This window comes from Miniopterus natalensis, chromosome 2 (assembly GCF_054644295.1).
Source record: "Miniopterus natalensis isolate mMinNat1 chromosome 2, mMinNat1.hap1, whole genome shotgun sequence".
In the NCBI taxonomy this organism is placed as follows: Eukaryota; Metazoa; Chordata; class Mammalia; order Chiroptera; family Miniopteridae; genus Miniopterus; species Miniopterus natalensis.
This window is the reverse complement of record NC_142082.1, coordinates 145,082,355-145,098,144: the sequence shown is the minus strand read 5'-3', so window position 1 is coordinate 145,098,144 and position 15,790 is coordinate 145,082,355. Positions and strand designations below refer to the sequence as shown.

Here is a 15,790-nt window from a genome sequence, read left to right as displayed (position 1 = left end):
GAAAGACCTCAAACAGGCTAAATAGCTTAACTAAAATGTCAGGTATCCTTGCTTTTGGCTAGATTGCATTAATTTGATGTGATAATCCTAGATTCTGACTGGCAATTTTATGTACCTTCGAGTAATAAAAATGAAAAATTATTAATAAAGTTGTAGTCAAAACTCATTGAACAGTATAGTTAAGACCTGGATGCTGCACTGCATAGCAATTATACTTCAATTAAAATTAGAGTTTAAAATTGCTACTCAAAATCTTTGAAAACCTGAGGCCCTTGGGAGGTAAAGAATAGTAAAAGTGGCCCTTGGTAGTGAACAGGCTGGGAGCTAGTCAGCAACCTCAGAAGAAACGGCAGTTTTCTCTATCCTTATTCAAACCTCACAACTTAACCCGTGCTAGTGACCTCAGCTCTGCTAGGACCCTGGATCGCCATTTCCTCTCCACTGGCTTCTCTGACTTCTGTCAATCACTCTCAGCTCTGTATCTGGAAAGTAACCTTGCCCAGAACCATAACGACCACCTGCCCTGCCCCTCTTCTCTTTACTGCCAACAGTCTGAACAACTTATTCCTGTCCTCATCACTCCCCTGAAACCATGGCCAACTGGCAAATTCTGGCTCCACCATTTAGGAGTTGGAGCTGTGTGACTCCAGGCAAGTAGGTTAACTCCTTTTTGCCTCAGTTTCCACTTCTGTAAAACACAGATAAGCTAATACCCACCTCATACAGATGTTACAATGATTCCACGGTGGGGTCCACGTGCAGCACGTACGGCAGTGCCCGGCCTGGTTCTTGTAAGCTACGGTGACTATGATTGCTGCTATTGCTACTGCTTCCTAATCAAGACAAGAGGCCTTTTTCTCAGTACTCACTCTCTTCAACTCCTTCCAGAGCATGGAGCACCGTTCACTGACCTCCACTAACTTGCTCCTCACTGCTCCTCCTAAGTGCTGCTCTCGGCCTCCTTGGCCAGCTCCCTTCCTTCGCCCTCCCCCTTAGTGCAGGGCTGGCTCTTCCGCCCTCCACTCTTCCCTCAAAGCACTCCAAATTCTTTCCTTTTTACGATTTCAAGCCTGTAGTGTCATGTTCATCCCACAGGGCATCCTTCAGATGTTTTTCCCCAGGCATTTCCATTTCGTAAAACTAGAATTCCTTTGTATTATGAAATAGGATCTCCCTCACAAGTACTACTTGATAATAATCACGTCACTTAACATGCCACATGTTTCTTCATCTGTAAAATGAGAAGGCTGGAGGGAGATGGTCTCTCAGGTTCCTTCCTGCTCAAAAAAATTTCCACAAATTCTTTCTAGGCTACAGCTGCCCTCTGGACCTCTCCATGTGGATGTCTGCCATTCCCTTGAACTCCACGTGCCTAACTGAACACATCGCCTGACCTCACACATCAGCTTTTCTATTTCTGTTAAAGATAATGTTCATTCTCCTAATCACTTAGACTTGGAATCCAGCCAGATATCACTTCATTGCTACCTCATATCTAATCAGTCACCAAGTCTTATCGACATTCTTTCATGGTGTCCCTTCCCTTCCTCTCAAACCTGTCAGCTCCACAATCCTGACTTTGCCCTTCACTTTCCTCCACGCTACCTACTCACCCCTCCCCTTTCCCATCTACAGACACAGATTCTTCCTGAAAATATGTCTTGCACATCCCTGCCCCCCTACCCACCCCAATCATAACTGCTCCTAATGTCTGCAGGGTAAAGTCTAATCTCTGGAACCTCAAATTCAAAGCCCAGATTACTCACAATTGTCTCTTTAATTTTTCTCTCCCATGACTTTCTTTCTGAACCTTCCAGTCCTGCAATGGATCTACTCTTCAAGCAGTTTTCTGCTTTGTTCTCATCATTCCCTTGGCTCTGAACATACTCCCTCCCACTCCTTCCCATTAAGCCCATGCCTACATTTCTTTCAAAGCCCAGCATGTTTGCTTGCATGCTTTTTTAGTTTTCAATTTCAAACCAAACTTCTGTGTGATGTCTTTCAACAATGACCAACCTGTGATTGAGTATTTACCTATGATGAAGTGATAGGTAAATACATTAAAGCATTACAAAAGATGGGGGGCATTTGGCAATGTCTGGAGGCATTTTGATCCTCACAAGTAAGGGGGTGCTGCCAGCTTCTAGTGGAAAGAGGTCAAGGATGCTGCTAAACATACAATACACAAGACAACTGTCTACAACAGAGTTATCTGGCCCCAAATGTCAGTAGTGCCGAGGATGAGAAGCCCCATGTTAAAGGAAACTCACCAGGGGATAAGTATTAACCATTTCTGTTTGGAGCAGGGAGATGAGTTGCTTACTTCCTTGGACAGACTGTCTCCCTGAATCCTATCTTGTCCACTGTATCCCAACACCTGCTCCTACAGGTCCATAATTCCTCTTCTGTTCAAGTGCCCATATGATCTTTTAAATGTCTGTTATCAATATGCCCAGCCTATGATGTTTGGGAATTAACCTACCCATATTCAGATGTTTTGAAAGTACTGTGACTTCTCTAAGACAGTAAATACTGATAAACTTCAGAAGTTAATGAATTCAACCTGTAACCCTGGATATAGGAGAATGGACTATATATCACATGTTTTTTAAATTGACACTTAATTTAATTAGAATAGTGAGTGTATCTGAGCAGTGTAAATACCACAAAGTTAAACATATCTTTCTCATCAACAAAAAATTCATAGATTTAAATAATTACTAGAAACTTATGGAGTTTTTAGTAATTATTTACTGAAAACAGCCTGGAAAGTTCAGCCTTTGAAAAAATTCTTTTTATTAGCACATGTATGTTTTTGCTCAACTGATATCTCTGACCAAGGATTGCTATTGAATTAAAAACCGTGAATGGGAGTTTGTTCTTAAGTCCTGGCTAAGCTGTGACAGTTAACTCCCAACAAAATACTCTAAAAAAAACAAAAACAAAAAACACACACACAGAAATAGTAAGAATTTTAAAGCACCACAAAATGGTGCATGTAAAGAGGATCATTTATAAAAAGAAATATTTAAAAACAGACCTTTATTTGAAAAGATAAAACATGCTATAACCCAATACCAGGTGATGGTTAGTCTTTGAACAAATTTTTCCTCCTCTCTGGGCCTCTGTATTCTCACCTTAAAATAGGAAAGGCAGATTAACTAATACACTCTCAAATATATCCCCCACTTCTAAAATCCTCTAAATTTATGATTCTATAGACTATTTCTTAATGGATCACAATCAGAGACAAGATGATGGACTTGTGGACAAACCTTTTGAATAGATGACTTAGACCAGGAGCCCTCAGTTCTGACTAAAAATAGGAATCACCTCAGGAGCTTTAAAAAAAACAATATTGGAAACTGAGTTGTGTGGCTCTAGGATGGGGGCCATATTTCCTTCTCATGGTCAAGTGGTGCAGAGTCCACCCTTCACGCAGCCAAATCTTGGTCTATTTGGTCCTGATAAACTCTGCTGGCCTCACCCTGATGACTCCCTGAGACTCTGTACTGCCACAAAGGTCTGTGGGCACCTGGCAGGTGGGAGAAAGATTTGGGACATTTGCTGAGTGGCCTCAGACCCAGCACTGGCACTGAGTTTGAACCTATATGGATCTGGTGAACACCACTTGCCCCTACCTGGTGACTCACTGAGAACCTACCTCATGCAACTCTAGTACAGCTAGAGGCTCATTCAGTGATAGAGCCTATCAGGCAGCCAGCAGGTAGAGGCAGGTGGAGGCAGATCTTGGGGTGCCTTGGGAATTTTGCTGACCTGCCCCTGAGCCCAGTGCTGCTAAAAGCTGGCCTTAGTGTGCAGCTTGGTTCTTTCCATACACACCTACATTCAGCAGAAGCAGCAAAAAACTGTAGACCACTTTGTACCTCCAAACTGGTTGCCCAGGGCCGGTCACAAGCAGCATCTGACATTGGCCTGAACCAAAGTCCCTCCCAAAAGGCCCCAGAACCAGAACACCCAGTGGCAAGTTTCAGACAGTATCAGAGCAGGATCCAATTAGCTTCACAAGTGGCATATCCAAATGGAGATCTCAGCAGGCACCAGATCCTACTGAGGCAAATTCTGTTTGTGTTATCAGAACCTGCACAGCAGCTTATACACTGTGGTCAGGGTAAATCCTCACCATCAGCCAGCCTGAAGGTCAACCCCACACACAAACAGGCCAATGGGAATCAACACTCAATTTCAACAGGAGGGCCCACATAACCCACACAGGGACATTCCTGGAACACCCAGATCAGATGGTCAAAGAGACTGTGCCACTGGGTCCCAAAGGACACCTACTACATAAGGCCACCCTACCAAGACTAGGAGTCATAGCAGATCTACCTAACACATAGAAACAAACACAAAAAAAGCAGTAAAAAATGGGATACAAATAAACATGTCCCAGATGAAAGAACAAGAGAAATCTTCAGAAAAAAAGTTAATGAAATGGAGGCAAGCAAGTTATCAAAAAAAAAAAAAAAAAAAAATTGGTTATAAGGAGGATCAAGGAACTTAGTGAGAACTTCAACAGAGAGAGAGCAAGCATAAAAAAGGACATTGAAACCATAAAAAAGAAACAGTAATAAATGAAGAATACAATATGTAAAATGCAGAATACACTAGAAAGAATAAACAGTAGGTTGTATGAAGCAGAGGATCAAATCAGTAATTAAGAAGACAAGGTAGCTCTAGCCAGTTTTGCTCAGCTGGCCTGCAGACTGAAGGGTCTTGGGTTTGATTCTGGCCAAGAGCACATACCTTGGCTGCAGGCTCAATCCCTGGCCCTGGTTGGGGCACACACAGAAGGCAACCGATTGATGTGTCTCACATCAATGTTTCTCTCTCTGTCTCTCTCGCATCAATATTTCTCTCTTTCTCTCTCTCTCAATCTCCCTTCCACTCTCTCTGAAAAGCAATGGAAAAAATATCATTGGGTGAGGAAAAAAAACCACACACACACAAGGTAGTAGAAAACACCCAATCAGAGCAGCAAAATGAGAAGGAAAAAAAAGAATTAAAAAAATTGAGGCTAGTGTAAGGGACCTTTGGGACAACATGAAGCGTAAAACATCCACATCATAGGGGTTCCAGAAGGAGAAGAGAAAGAGCAAGGAATCAAGACCCTATTTGAAGAAATAATGATTAAAACCTTCTCTAACCTGGTGAAAGAAAAAGACATACAAGTCCAGGAAGTGCAGAGAGTCCCAAATAGGATGAACCCAAAGAGGCACACTCCAAGACACATCATAATTAAAATGGCAAAGGTTAAGGGAAAAAGAGAATCTTAAAAGCAGCAAGAGAAAGACAGTTAGTTACCTACAAGGAGCTCCCATAAGACTGTCAACTAATTTCTCAATAGAAACATTTCAAGCCAGAAGGAATTGGCATGGAATATTCAAAGTGACAAAAAGCAAGGATCTACAACTAAGACTGCATTACCCAGCAAAGCTATCATTTGAAATTGAAGAAGAAATAAAGAGCTTCTCAGAAAAGGAAAAGCTAAAGGAGCTCATTACCACCAAACCAGTATTACAAGAAATGTTAAAGGGTCTTCTTTAAGAAGAAAAAGAAAAAGGAAAAAGAAAAAAGACAACAACAGAGGAATATAGTTATTATAAAGACTAAAATGGCAATAAATACATACCTATCAATAATCACTTTATTTTTTTTATTTTTAAAATATATCTTTATTGATTTCAGAGAGAGGAAAGGAGAGGGAGAGAGATAGAAACATCAATGATGAGAGTCATTGATCGGCTGCCTCCTGCACGCCCCTGCCTGGGGATTGAGCCCGCAATCCGGGCATGTGCCCTGACTGGGAATCGAACCCCGATGGCCTGGATCCTAGGCTGGCGCTCAACCGCTGAGCCACGCCTGGCCGGGCTCAATAATCGCTTTAATGTAGATGGCTTAAATGCTCTAATCAAAAGACATAGGGTAGCTGAATGAATAAGAAAACAAGACCCATATATATGCAGTCTACAGGAGATCCACCTCAGAACAAAAGATACACACAGAATAAAAGTAAAAGGTAGAAAAAAATATTTCCTACAAATGGAAATTAAAAAGAGGTGGGACAGAAATACTTGTATCTGACAAAATAGACTAAAATAAAGGCCATAAAAGAGAAAAAGAAGGACACTACATAATGTTAAATGGATCAACCCAACAAGAGTATATAACCCTTATAAACATTTATGCACCCAACTTAGGAGCACCTAAATATATAAAGCAAATCTTGATGGACATAGAGGGAGACATTGACAGTAATACAGCCATAGTAGGGGATTTTAAAACCCCACTGACATCAATGGGTAGATCTTCCACACAGAATATCAACAAGGAAACAGCAGCCTTAAATGACACACTAGATCAGATGGATTTAATCGATATCTTCAGAGCATTTCACCCCAAAGCAGCAGAATATATTCTTTTCAAGTGCACATGAAACATATTCTAGGATAGACCACATGTTAGGACCAAAACAAGTCTCAATAAATTTATGAAGAATGAAATCATATCAACCATATTCTCTGGCCATAATGGTATGAAACTATAAATCAATCACAAGAAAAACACTGAAAAACATAAAGACATGGAAGCTAAATAACATGTCACTAAACAATGAACGGGTTAACAATGAGCTCAAGGAAGAAATCAAAAGATACCTTGAAATAAATGAAAATGAGAACATAACTCCCCAAAATATATGGGACACAGCAACAGCAGTCCTAAGAGGGAAACAAAATGAAGGATGAAAATCACATGATCATATCAATAGATGCAGAAAAAGCATTTGATAAAAATCTAGCACCCATTTATGATAAACTCTCTCAGCACAGTGGGAAGACAGGGAACATACCTCAACATAATAAAGGCAATATATGACAAACCCACAGCCAACATCAATGGGCAAAAATGAAAAGTGTTTCCCTTAAGATCAGGAACAAGACAGAGATGTCCACTTTCACCACCCTTATTTAACATAGTACTGGAAGCCCTGGCCACAGCCATCAGACAGAAAGAAAACATAAAAGGCATCCAAATTCGAAAGGAGAAAGTAAAACTGCCATTATTTGTAGATGACATGATATTATATAGAGAGAACCCTAATGATTCCACCAAAAAACTACTGGAACTGATAAATTCAGTAAAGTAGCAGGATACAAAATAAATACCAGAAATTGGTTGCATTTTTATACAACAATAATGAACATTTAGAAAGGGAAACTAAGAAAATAATCACCTAAGAAAATAAATTTAAAAAAACACACCTTAGAATAATTTAACCAAGGATATAAAACACTTTTACTTGGAAAATTATAAGACACTGAAGAAATAAATTGAAATAGATACAAATATGTGGAAGCATATACCATGTACATGGATAGGAAGAATTAACATAATTAAAATGTCCATATTACCCAAAGCAATCTATAGATCCAATGTAATTCCTATCAAGATACCAATGGTGTATTTCACAGAACTAGAACAAATATTCCAAAAACTTATATGGAACCACAAAAGACCCTAAATAGCCACAGCAATCTTGAGAAAGAAGAACAAAGTTGGAGTAATCATGCTGTGATACTGAGCTATACAAGGCCATAGTAATCAAAACTATGGTACTAGCATAAAAACATACATATGAATCAATGGAACAGAACAGAGAGCCCAGAAAAACTCTCAAATCTTTATGGTTAATTAATATTCAACAAAGAAGGCAAAAATATACAATAGGGTAAAGACAGTCTATTAAACAAATGGTGTTTGGAAAATTGGACAGATACGCTCAAAAAAATGAAACTAGACCACCTTCTTACACCACACACAAGAATAAACTCAAAAAGGATTAAAGAATTATATGTAAGACTCGAAATCATAAAAACCCTAGTAGAAAACACAGGCAGTAAAATCTTGGACATTTCTTGTAGCAACAATTTTTCTGATATGTTTCTTCGAGTAAGGGAAACAAAAGAAAAAATAAGCAAATGGGACTACATCAAACTAAAAAGCTTTTGCACAGCAAAGGAAACCATCAACAAAATGAAAAGACAACACACTGAATGGAAAAACATATTTACCGATATATCTGATAAGGGGTTAATACCCAAATATAAAGAACTTACACAACTCAGATCAAAAAAAACAAACAATCCAATTAAAGCATGGGCAAAGGACCTGAATAGACACTTCTCCAAAAAGGACATACAGATGGCCAATAGACATATGAAAAGATGCTCAACATCACTAATCATCAATGAAATGCAAGTTAAAACCACAGTGAAATATCCCATCACACCTGTCAGAATGACCATCAGTAAGAAATCAACAAACAAGTGTTGGGGAGAATGTGGAGGAAAGAGAACCGTCATGCACTGTTGGTAGCAATGCAAACTGCTGCAGCCACTGTGGAAAGCAGTGTGAGGTTACCTCAAAAATTGAAAATGGAACTGCCTTATGACCCAGCGATTCCACTTCTGGGAATATATCCAAAGAAACCTGAAACACAAATTGGAAGGAATATATGCACCCTATGTTCATTTAAGCATTACTTACAATAGCCAAGATTTGGAAGCAGCCCAAGTGCCCATCAGTAGATGAGTGGATAAAAAAGCTGTGGGACATTTACACAATGGAATACTACTCAACAGTAAAAAAAAAGAAAGAAACCATACCTTTTTCGACAACATGGATGACCTGGAGAGTATTATGCTAAGTGAATTAAGCCAGTCAGAGAAAAACAAATACCATATGAACTCACTTATATGTGGAATCTAATGAACAAAATAAACAAACAAAATAGTAGAAACAGTCTCCTAGATACAGAAAACAGACTGACAGCTGTTAGAGAGGAGGGGAGGGGAGGTTCCAGGCGGGTGAAAAAGGGAAGGGCGGGGTGAGAAAGGGAAGGGATTAAGCCAAAAAAACAAAACCTCATAGACGCAGACAACAGTGTGGTGATACCCAGAGGTAAGGGGCGGGGGAAGGTAGAAGAGGGTGAAGGGGGAGATAAATGGTGACGGAAGGAGACTTGACTTTGGGTGGTGAACCACAATACAATGATGTGTATTGTGTAATACAGATGATGTGTTAGAGAATTGTACACTTGAAACCTATATAATTTTATTAACCAATAAATGCAATAACAATTAAAAAGTTTTAAAAAGGTTTAAAATAGTAATAGTGATAATTCCTCCCCTCCCCAACACACACCAGTTTCTGATTTAATTGACCTAGGAACGCATCCAAGCATGGATATTTTAAACACTCTCCGGGGGATTTTAATATGCATTAATATCTACAGATTTAGACTGAGGGTTAAAAACAAATGCAGCCAGGGCCCAGGTAGGCACAATAAATGAGCAAAGCAGATCGGCATAAGCAACTGGAGAGCATGTATCTCATCTATTTCAGTAGGAAAAAGCTTTTGATTTTTTTATTCAAGAAATTCAAGAGATCCAGATTTTAAAGGAAATTCTGATATTTAGATGTTGGCAACTAATTCCAAACAATTTTAAAAGAAACTGTATGTCACACAAAATACACCCACAGGCTTCATTTGGTTCTATAGCCACCAGTTTGCAACCTAAACAAAACCAGTATAAAGCAAAACACAACTTCTTCCCTGTACTCTGTCATGTCTCTCTCCCACTCAGAGCCTCTTCCCTCCATACCTTGGGCCCTAGCCTATCCCTTTCCTTTTGCTTTCCATTGTCTCTTTCTTTCCCAATCTTCTCTGTCACTCCTAAGAGATGGAAACTGAGATCCACACATTAAATCTTTATGTGGCGCTGGCTGTATCACCCACTGGACAGGCTTCTATGCCTGGGGAAATTCAGGTTATAAATTGTAACCTGAGGCTATGGCTCCATGATGTCAACAACTGGTTAGTTTAGTTGAGTCAAGGGAAAAGTCATCATGATTTCACATTACTAAGATTTTATCAAATAACATTTGGAGATCTTCATTTAATTTCTGGTTTTGTTTTGTCTGCTTTTCATTCTAAACCACTGCATACTAGAATTATCCCTGACGCTTGTTGTGCTTGTGTTGTTGTTTTTTTTAATTCCCATGTCTGAGCTCTACCCCAGGCCAACTAAATCTGAATCTCTGGAAATGGAGTCTGGGCGTTCATAGCTTTTAAAAGACCCCAGGTAAAACCAATGTGAAGCCAGAGTTGAGAATCACTAATCGAACCCATCTTCTAAACATTAGCAGTGTGTTTAACCTCAGATGATTATCACCATGAATAATTCCTTTAACTTGTTTAAGGATTTTCTAGGTTCTCTTTTCATTGTATCTTCACAACTTTGAATTAGGCAGCTCAGCCACTATTATTAACAATAGACCAATGAGAAATGAGGCATAAAAATGTTAAATGAGCCCGACCAGCGTGGCTCAGTGGTTGAGCGTCAACCTGTGAACTAGGAGGTCACAGTTCCATTCCTGGTCAGGGCACATGCCCAGGTTTCAGGCTTGATCCCCTGGGGGGGGGGGGGGCGGTGCTGGAGGCGGCAGATTGATGATTCTCTAATCATTGATGTTTCTATCTCTCTCTCCCTCTCTCTTTCTGAAATCAATAAAAACATATTTGAAAAAAAAAGTTAAATGAGTTGCCCAAGAGTCTGCTAATTATTGGCAGACACACTGTAATTTCACTTGAGGCAGAGTTCCTTGATTGCAACCCGGGTTTCCCCAAACCATGGGGCATTCCTAACCACTAAATCCCTTTACTGTTAGTGAGTAACCTACACACAGGTGGTCACTAGAAAACCAATTAATATAATGTGACCAACTTTCAGAAATAAGTATAACAATGACTCAGGTTAGGGTGAGTGTTCAAGGTGTGTTTTCTGAGGTCTATGACGTGATTTTGAACGTGCCACTTCCATGCACATACTTCCCCCACCCCCACACTGACCTTTCACAGATGCATAGTCTCCCAGAGGCTGAAATGAGTCAGGTAGTTTCCATCAAGATATTATTTTCAGAAAAATATTTTTAAATGATTAAATAGTCATAGAATATCAGAGGTAAAGGGAACTTTACTGATAAACTTTCCCTACTCCCTATGATAGATGAGAAACCTGAAGTTTTTGTGTGTGTTTTTAATCCTTACCCAAGGATATTTTTTCCATTGCTTTTTCAGAGAGGGTGGAAGGGAGAGAGAGAGAAAAACACCAATGTGAGAGCAACACATCGACTGGTTGCCTCCCAAACACACCCCCACCAGGGCAGGGGGATCAAGCCTGCAACTGAGGTACATGCCCTTGGCCAAGGTGCGTGCCTTTGGCTGGAATCAAACCTGGGATCCTTCAGTCCACAGGCTGACACTCTAACCACTGAGCCAAACGGGCTAGGGCTGAAGTTCCTTTTAATTCAATATATATGGAGTGCTAACACCATGCCAAGCATTTCACATCCATTATTTTAATTAAATCTTCAGGATAACTCAATAAGATGGGTACCACTACTGCCACCATCATCATCGTTATCATCAGTATTCCCGTTATACAAATGGAAAACAAAAAACCCTGAGGTTTAGAGATGCTAACCAACTTACCCAAAGTCCCTAAGCTGGTAAGTTAAGACCTGGTACAGGCATCCCTTGGTATCTTAGGAGGATTGGTTCCAGGACCCCTGTGGATATTAAAACCCATAGAAGCTCAAGTCACTTATATTCAACAGCGTCAATTTTGTATATTACCTAAGCACATCTCCCCATATACTTTAAATCATCTTTAGACAATGTAAATGATATGTAAATATTTGTTATACTACATTGTTTAGGGAATAATGACAAGACAACAGAGTCTGTACATGCTCAGTACAGATGCAACCATGGTAGGTTTAAGTAACTACATAGGTACATGTTGACAACAATATAACATTTAATTAATTAATTTATTTTAATTTTTTTATTGTTCAAAATATTACAATGTCCCCCTTTTCCCCCACTGACTCCTTCCCCCCAATATAATATTCTAGAAAAGTATTTCTTAATCTGCGGTTGGTTGAATCCAGGGGTGCAGAAACCACAGATACCAAGGGCCGGCTTGTATTTACATCTCACTCAAAGCCTGTGGCCTTATCCCCCAGTCCCATCACCTGGAGTGACAATCGTGCAAACCACCAGTAAAAGGTAAACAAATCTTTAATAAAAATGCTAAAAGGTGATCAGTGAACACTTATTCAAAGAGGTAGAAATTTGGAATTTGGGCTAGGCCTTCACAAATATATAGAATCTCAGGCATTCCAGTCTGGAATCAACATTGACAGTGAGGGAGAAAAGTGACAGAGAAGGCACAGGGTGAACTGGGACAAAGAGGTGAGGAGTCAGGTTGTGGAGGGTCCTGAGTGCCTGGTTAAGGAACTTATACTTCAATTGAGGCAAGGTCATTAAAAACTGCAAACTGAGTTTTAGAAATACAGATCTCATGGAAGTGTGGAGGCTGAAACAGGGGAGCTCGGTATGGAGAAGACCAACCAGAAGGCTGCTACTTCACTCTTAAACCACGTGTCGCACTTGCTACTTCCTCCCCTGAGCGCTGGTTTCTTCAGGGTATCTCCATGTCTGTTTCATGATTCTTGTATCCCAACACCCTACTTGAATTGCCACGTCCAGGTCAGGCGACAGGGACTTGAACTTGGGACATTGGAACTGGGGATAAGAAGACAAGTTTGAGGGGCATTTGCAAAGGCCTGGCACCTGCTGAGAAGTGAGGGGTGGGTAAGAGAGAAAGGGGAGCAGAGCAGAAAAAGACTTAACGCTTCACCTTGGAAGAAGGGGAACAAATAATGAGATGCAGAAAAGAAGGGATGGTCACCAACAGCACAAAGAGGTGAAGGAGATGGAGCTTGACCAAGATCTCAATCCAATGGGCGTTTTATTAAGCAGCTACTCTGCTGGACGTGAGGGGCCAGTGATGAGTAAGACTAGTTTTGCCCTCAAGTATCATCTGGAGCGAGGAAAAGATAAGACTAGCAATAGCCTGATGATGCCTGGCCTCTTCAATCTCAGGACAAATGCCACCCTCTCTACACAGGCACTCCTAGAGGGTCATGTAGCTCGAGCACCCTCCCTCACCACATGACCCTGTTTTATTTCTTCCTTGCACTAACAAATATCTGAAATTCATTTATACGTGCATTTATTGTCTGTATCCCCAGGAAAACAGAAGCCTCACAGAAATAGGAACTGTATCTTGTCAGTCCCGCCTGCCACAAAATAAGCCCCCCAATAGGAGACACTTATTGAATACCTCATGGATGTTAAGACCTCAAAGCAAACTTGGCGGGTTTCTAGATGCTTAGAACGGAAGTGACTGAAGAGTCAAGTCCTTTGAGGTTGGGGCTCGACCAAAATCCAGGGGGTCGACAAAGGATCAGTGCCCCCAGCTGACTGTTTCGCATAGATTTCTGGGGTCCCAGCCCTGCGTGAGATGTGTAACAATGAGGGCAGCCAGCCACCTAGCTCAGGTTTTCTTTCCGTTGTCTTGCTGACGTCAGAACAAGCACGAGTTGTTGCACAGTTTCTTCCATCAAGGTGACAAATTACAGCCTTGCTGGGCCCTGCCGTCTGCAAACCATAGATTTAGTCTCTCCTCCCCCTTATGTTATAAAGTAAAATAAAATAAATTTAAACCCACCTCAGAGATGTCAAATCCATAGATAGCGTTTCCTAGCTTTGGGGTCTTTCTGACTTTGCCTCCATCCAGCCCCCTGGATTCGTCTGAGAAAGGACGTGCTCCCGGCGGCAGTTAGGTTTCCGCCGGAGAAACAGGGCGATAAAAACTGGGTCTGCGGCGCAGAGCGCGATACAAAGGACTCCCAATTGTGGCACCACCCTCCGCAGCCCACGGCAGCCTGCGAGAGGCACCCGGAACTCCGTGAAGCCGTAACCGCGAAATTTTGCCGCCATAGGCGCTTCTACCTTCTCTGACTAGTTCTGCCCCAATCGGAGGGCGGGAGATCCCGCAGCCCCGCGTCGAGGGGGTCTCGGTGGGCGCCGAGGCGCGCAGCGCTCTGGGGGGCGGGTTGGGGCGGCGAGCGCCCCGGGACCCACACTCGGGCCGTGGAGCGCTTTCGCCCCGGCACCGACGTGGCCAGTGAGGCGGCCTTTTGTGGAAACATTTTTAAGGACGCGAGCAAGGTGCCGGGATGGGCCGAGGAGGTGGAGTGGAAGCCAGACAGTCCGAGCCCGGGCCCCGCGCAAGCGGTGGCCTTTTGTTCGCCAGTTCCAGCGCGCTCAGCTCCCGGAGCGGCACTTCTCTCTTTCTCCCCTTCTTGATATTGGAAAGAACCCCCTCAGGGCAGGAAAGGACAGTGAGTCACAGCTGGTACCCTTTAGTGACCTCCACCCGCATCCTCCTACTCCTCTCGGTTACTCAGACAGCCGCAGGGCTCCGGGAAGGGTCGGCAAACGCGCCCGGGTTTACTCAAGCTCCCAGGCCAGTCCTGGAAGCCCGGCCGGCCGCGCGCAGCCCCCCGGGCATCACACGCTCCCCGCTGGGCCCTGCGGACACAGGAAATTAGCCCCAACGCCCAGCATGCACACACTCCGCGGGTACGCAGTCGCGCCCTCACCTCGGCTGCGCTCTCCCCGCAGACCCGCGCGGTCCCTGACCCTCGTGTAGTTTAAGCAGGTCGGGTGCCACACGCGCGGCCACTATGAAAACGCAACCAAAAAATAAGCCACAGCCCAGGCGAAGGTGAAATCGGGAACCTCCGCGCCTCCTTACGCAGCCACGTGCACTCGGAACAACAGGAGACCTGGACTTTTCCAAAAGCACATTTCCAATGCATCCGGCACCGCCGCGCATCCCTTCCTTTCAGGCCCGCACGGATGACTTCCACGTTACCGCCTCCTCCCCGCACGTCTCCAGCATCCCTTTCCTCCCGCCGCCGCTCCCTCGGCTCTCCCGAGCCAGGAAAATCACCCCTACCTCGGGCAATAAAGGGAAAAGTGTCAAAAAGGTGAGATGTCAAGGTGTCCGCCCTTCCGGATTTTACCGCCGGCCGTGTGATGTCCTTTGTGTCAAGGTCTAGCCGCCTCGGCCGGGAAAATGTGGCCTCGGTCCGCGAGGGCTGGGCGCGGAAGCTCGGCGTGGCGAGGAAGGTGAAGGGAGGAGGTTCCCGTCGACCTTCAGACAGAGCGGCGCGGCTGCCTCTGCCCCGCGCTCCCCTGGCTCTGCTCCTCCTCAGTGGCGGATTGCATCAGAGTCCCCCCACCCCCTCCAGCCCGCCACTCCGCCAGCCAGCCTCGCACTTACTGCGACACGCTCGGGCGCTGAGAGTTTCGAATCGCAGTCATTCTCCTACCGGGGGCCGCGTCGCCCGCGCGCATCCATAGCTTGTGAGGGTTTAACGGGGAGAGTCAGGCCATTCCTCCTCGTCCTGCGCGCGCTCACCTCCCCCAGGCGCGCCCGCTCTGGAACCGACGCTGCTTGTTACTGAGCAGTGCGGGTCACATGGTGTCTCTCCTGGCGGCAGCGCCGGCTGTCTCCCTGTCGCTGAGGATGCAGCGACCGCGGCTGCGGGAGACTGAACATCGGGAAAGGGGTGGGGGAGGGGGTGCGGGGAACGCAGACGCCCGGCGCTCGGATGGTGGCTGCGGGAGCAGAGGCGGCGCGCAGCCTGGACACCTGCCCCACGCTCTCCTGGGGCCCAGCAGCGAGCCCAGAACCGGGCTGTGGCGGTGGCTGGAGATTGGGAACCCTTGGCGATGGCAATGGGGAGGCTAGGAGGGCACGGGAGGAGGAGAGGAGGGCTGTTGGGG

General features: G+C 43.8%; 1 protein-coding gene across 6 annotated transcripts in view; it reads right to left on the bottom strand.

The window, feature by feature from the left end:
• Positions 1–15,556, bottom strand: part of SLC38A1 (solute carrier family 38 member 1) — a 63,525-nt gene extending 47,969 nt beyond the window's left edge. Inside the window, exons 1-2 of one of the 6 annotated variants that reach the window (XM_016201174.2) lie at positions 15,285–15,556; positions 11,576–11,652 (exon numbers count right to left, since the gene is read on the bottom strand). The gene's annotated coding sequence lies outside the window, so the exon portion shown is untranslated. Of the gene's footprint in view, positions 1–6,677; positions 6,703–11,575; positions 11,653–13,661; positions 13,829–14,957; positions 15,149–15,284 lie in introns of those variants that run through there. The other 5 variants (XM_016201173.2, XM_016201172.2, XM_016201175.2 and 2 more) reach the window with 5 other exon arrangements.
• Positions 15,557–15,790: the final 234 nt, after the last annotated feature.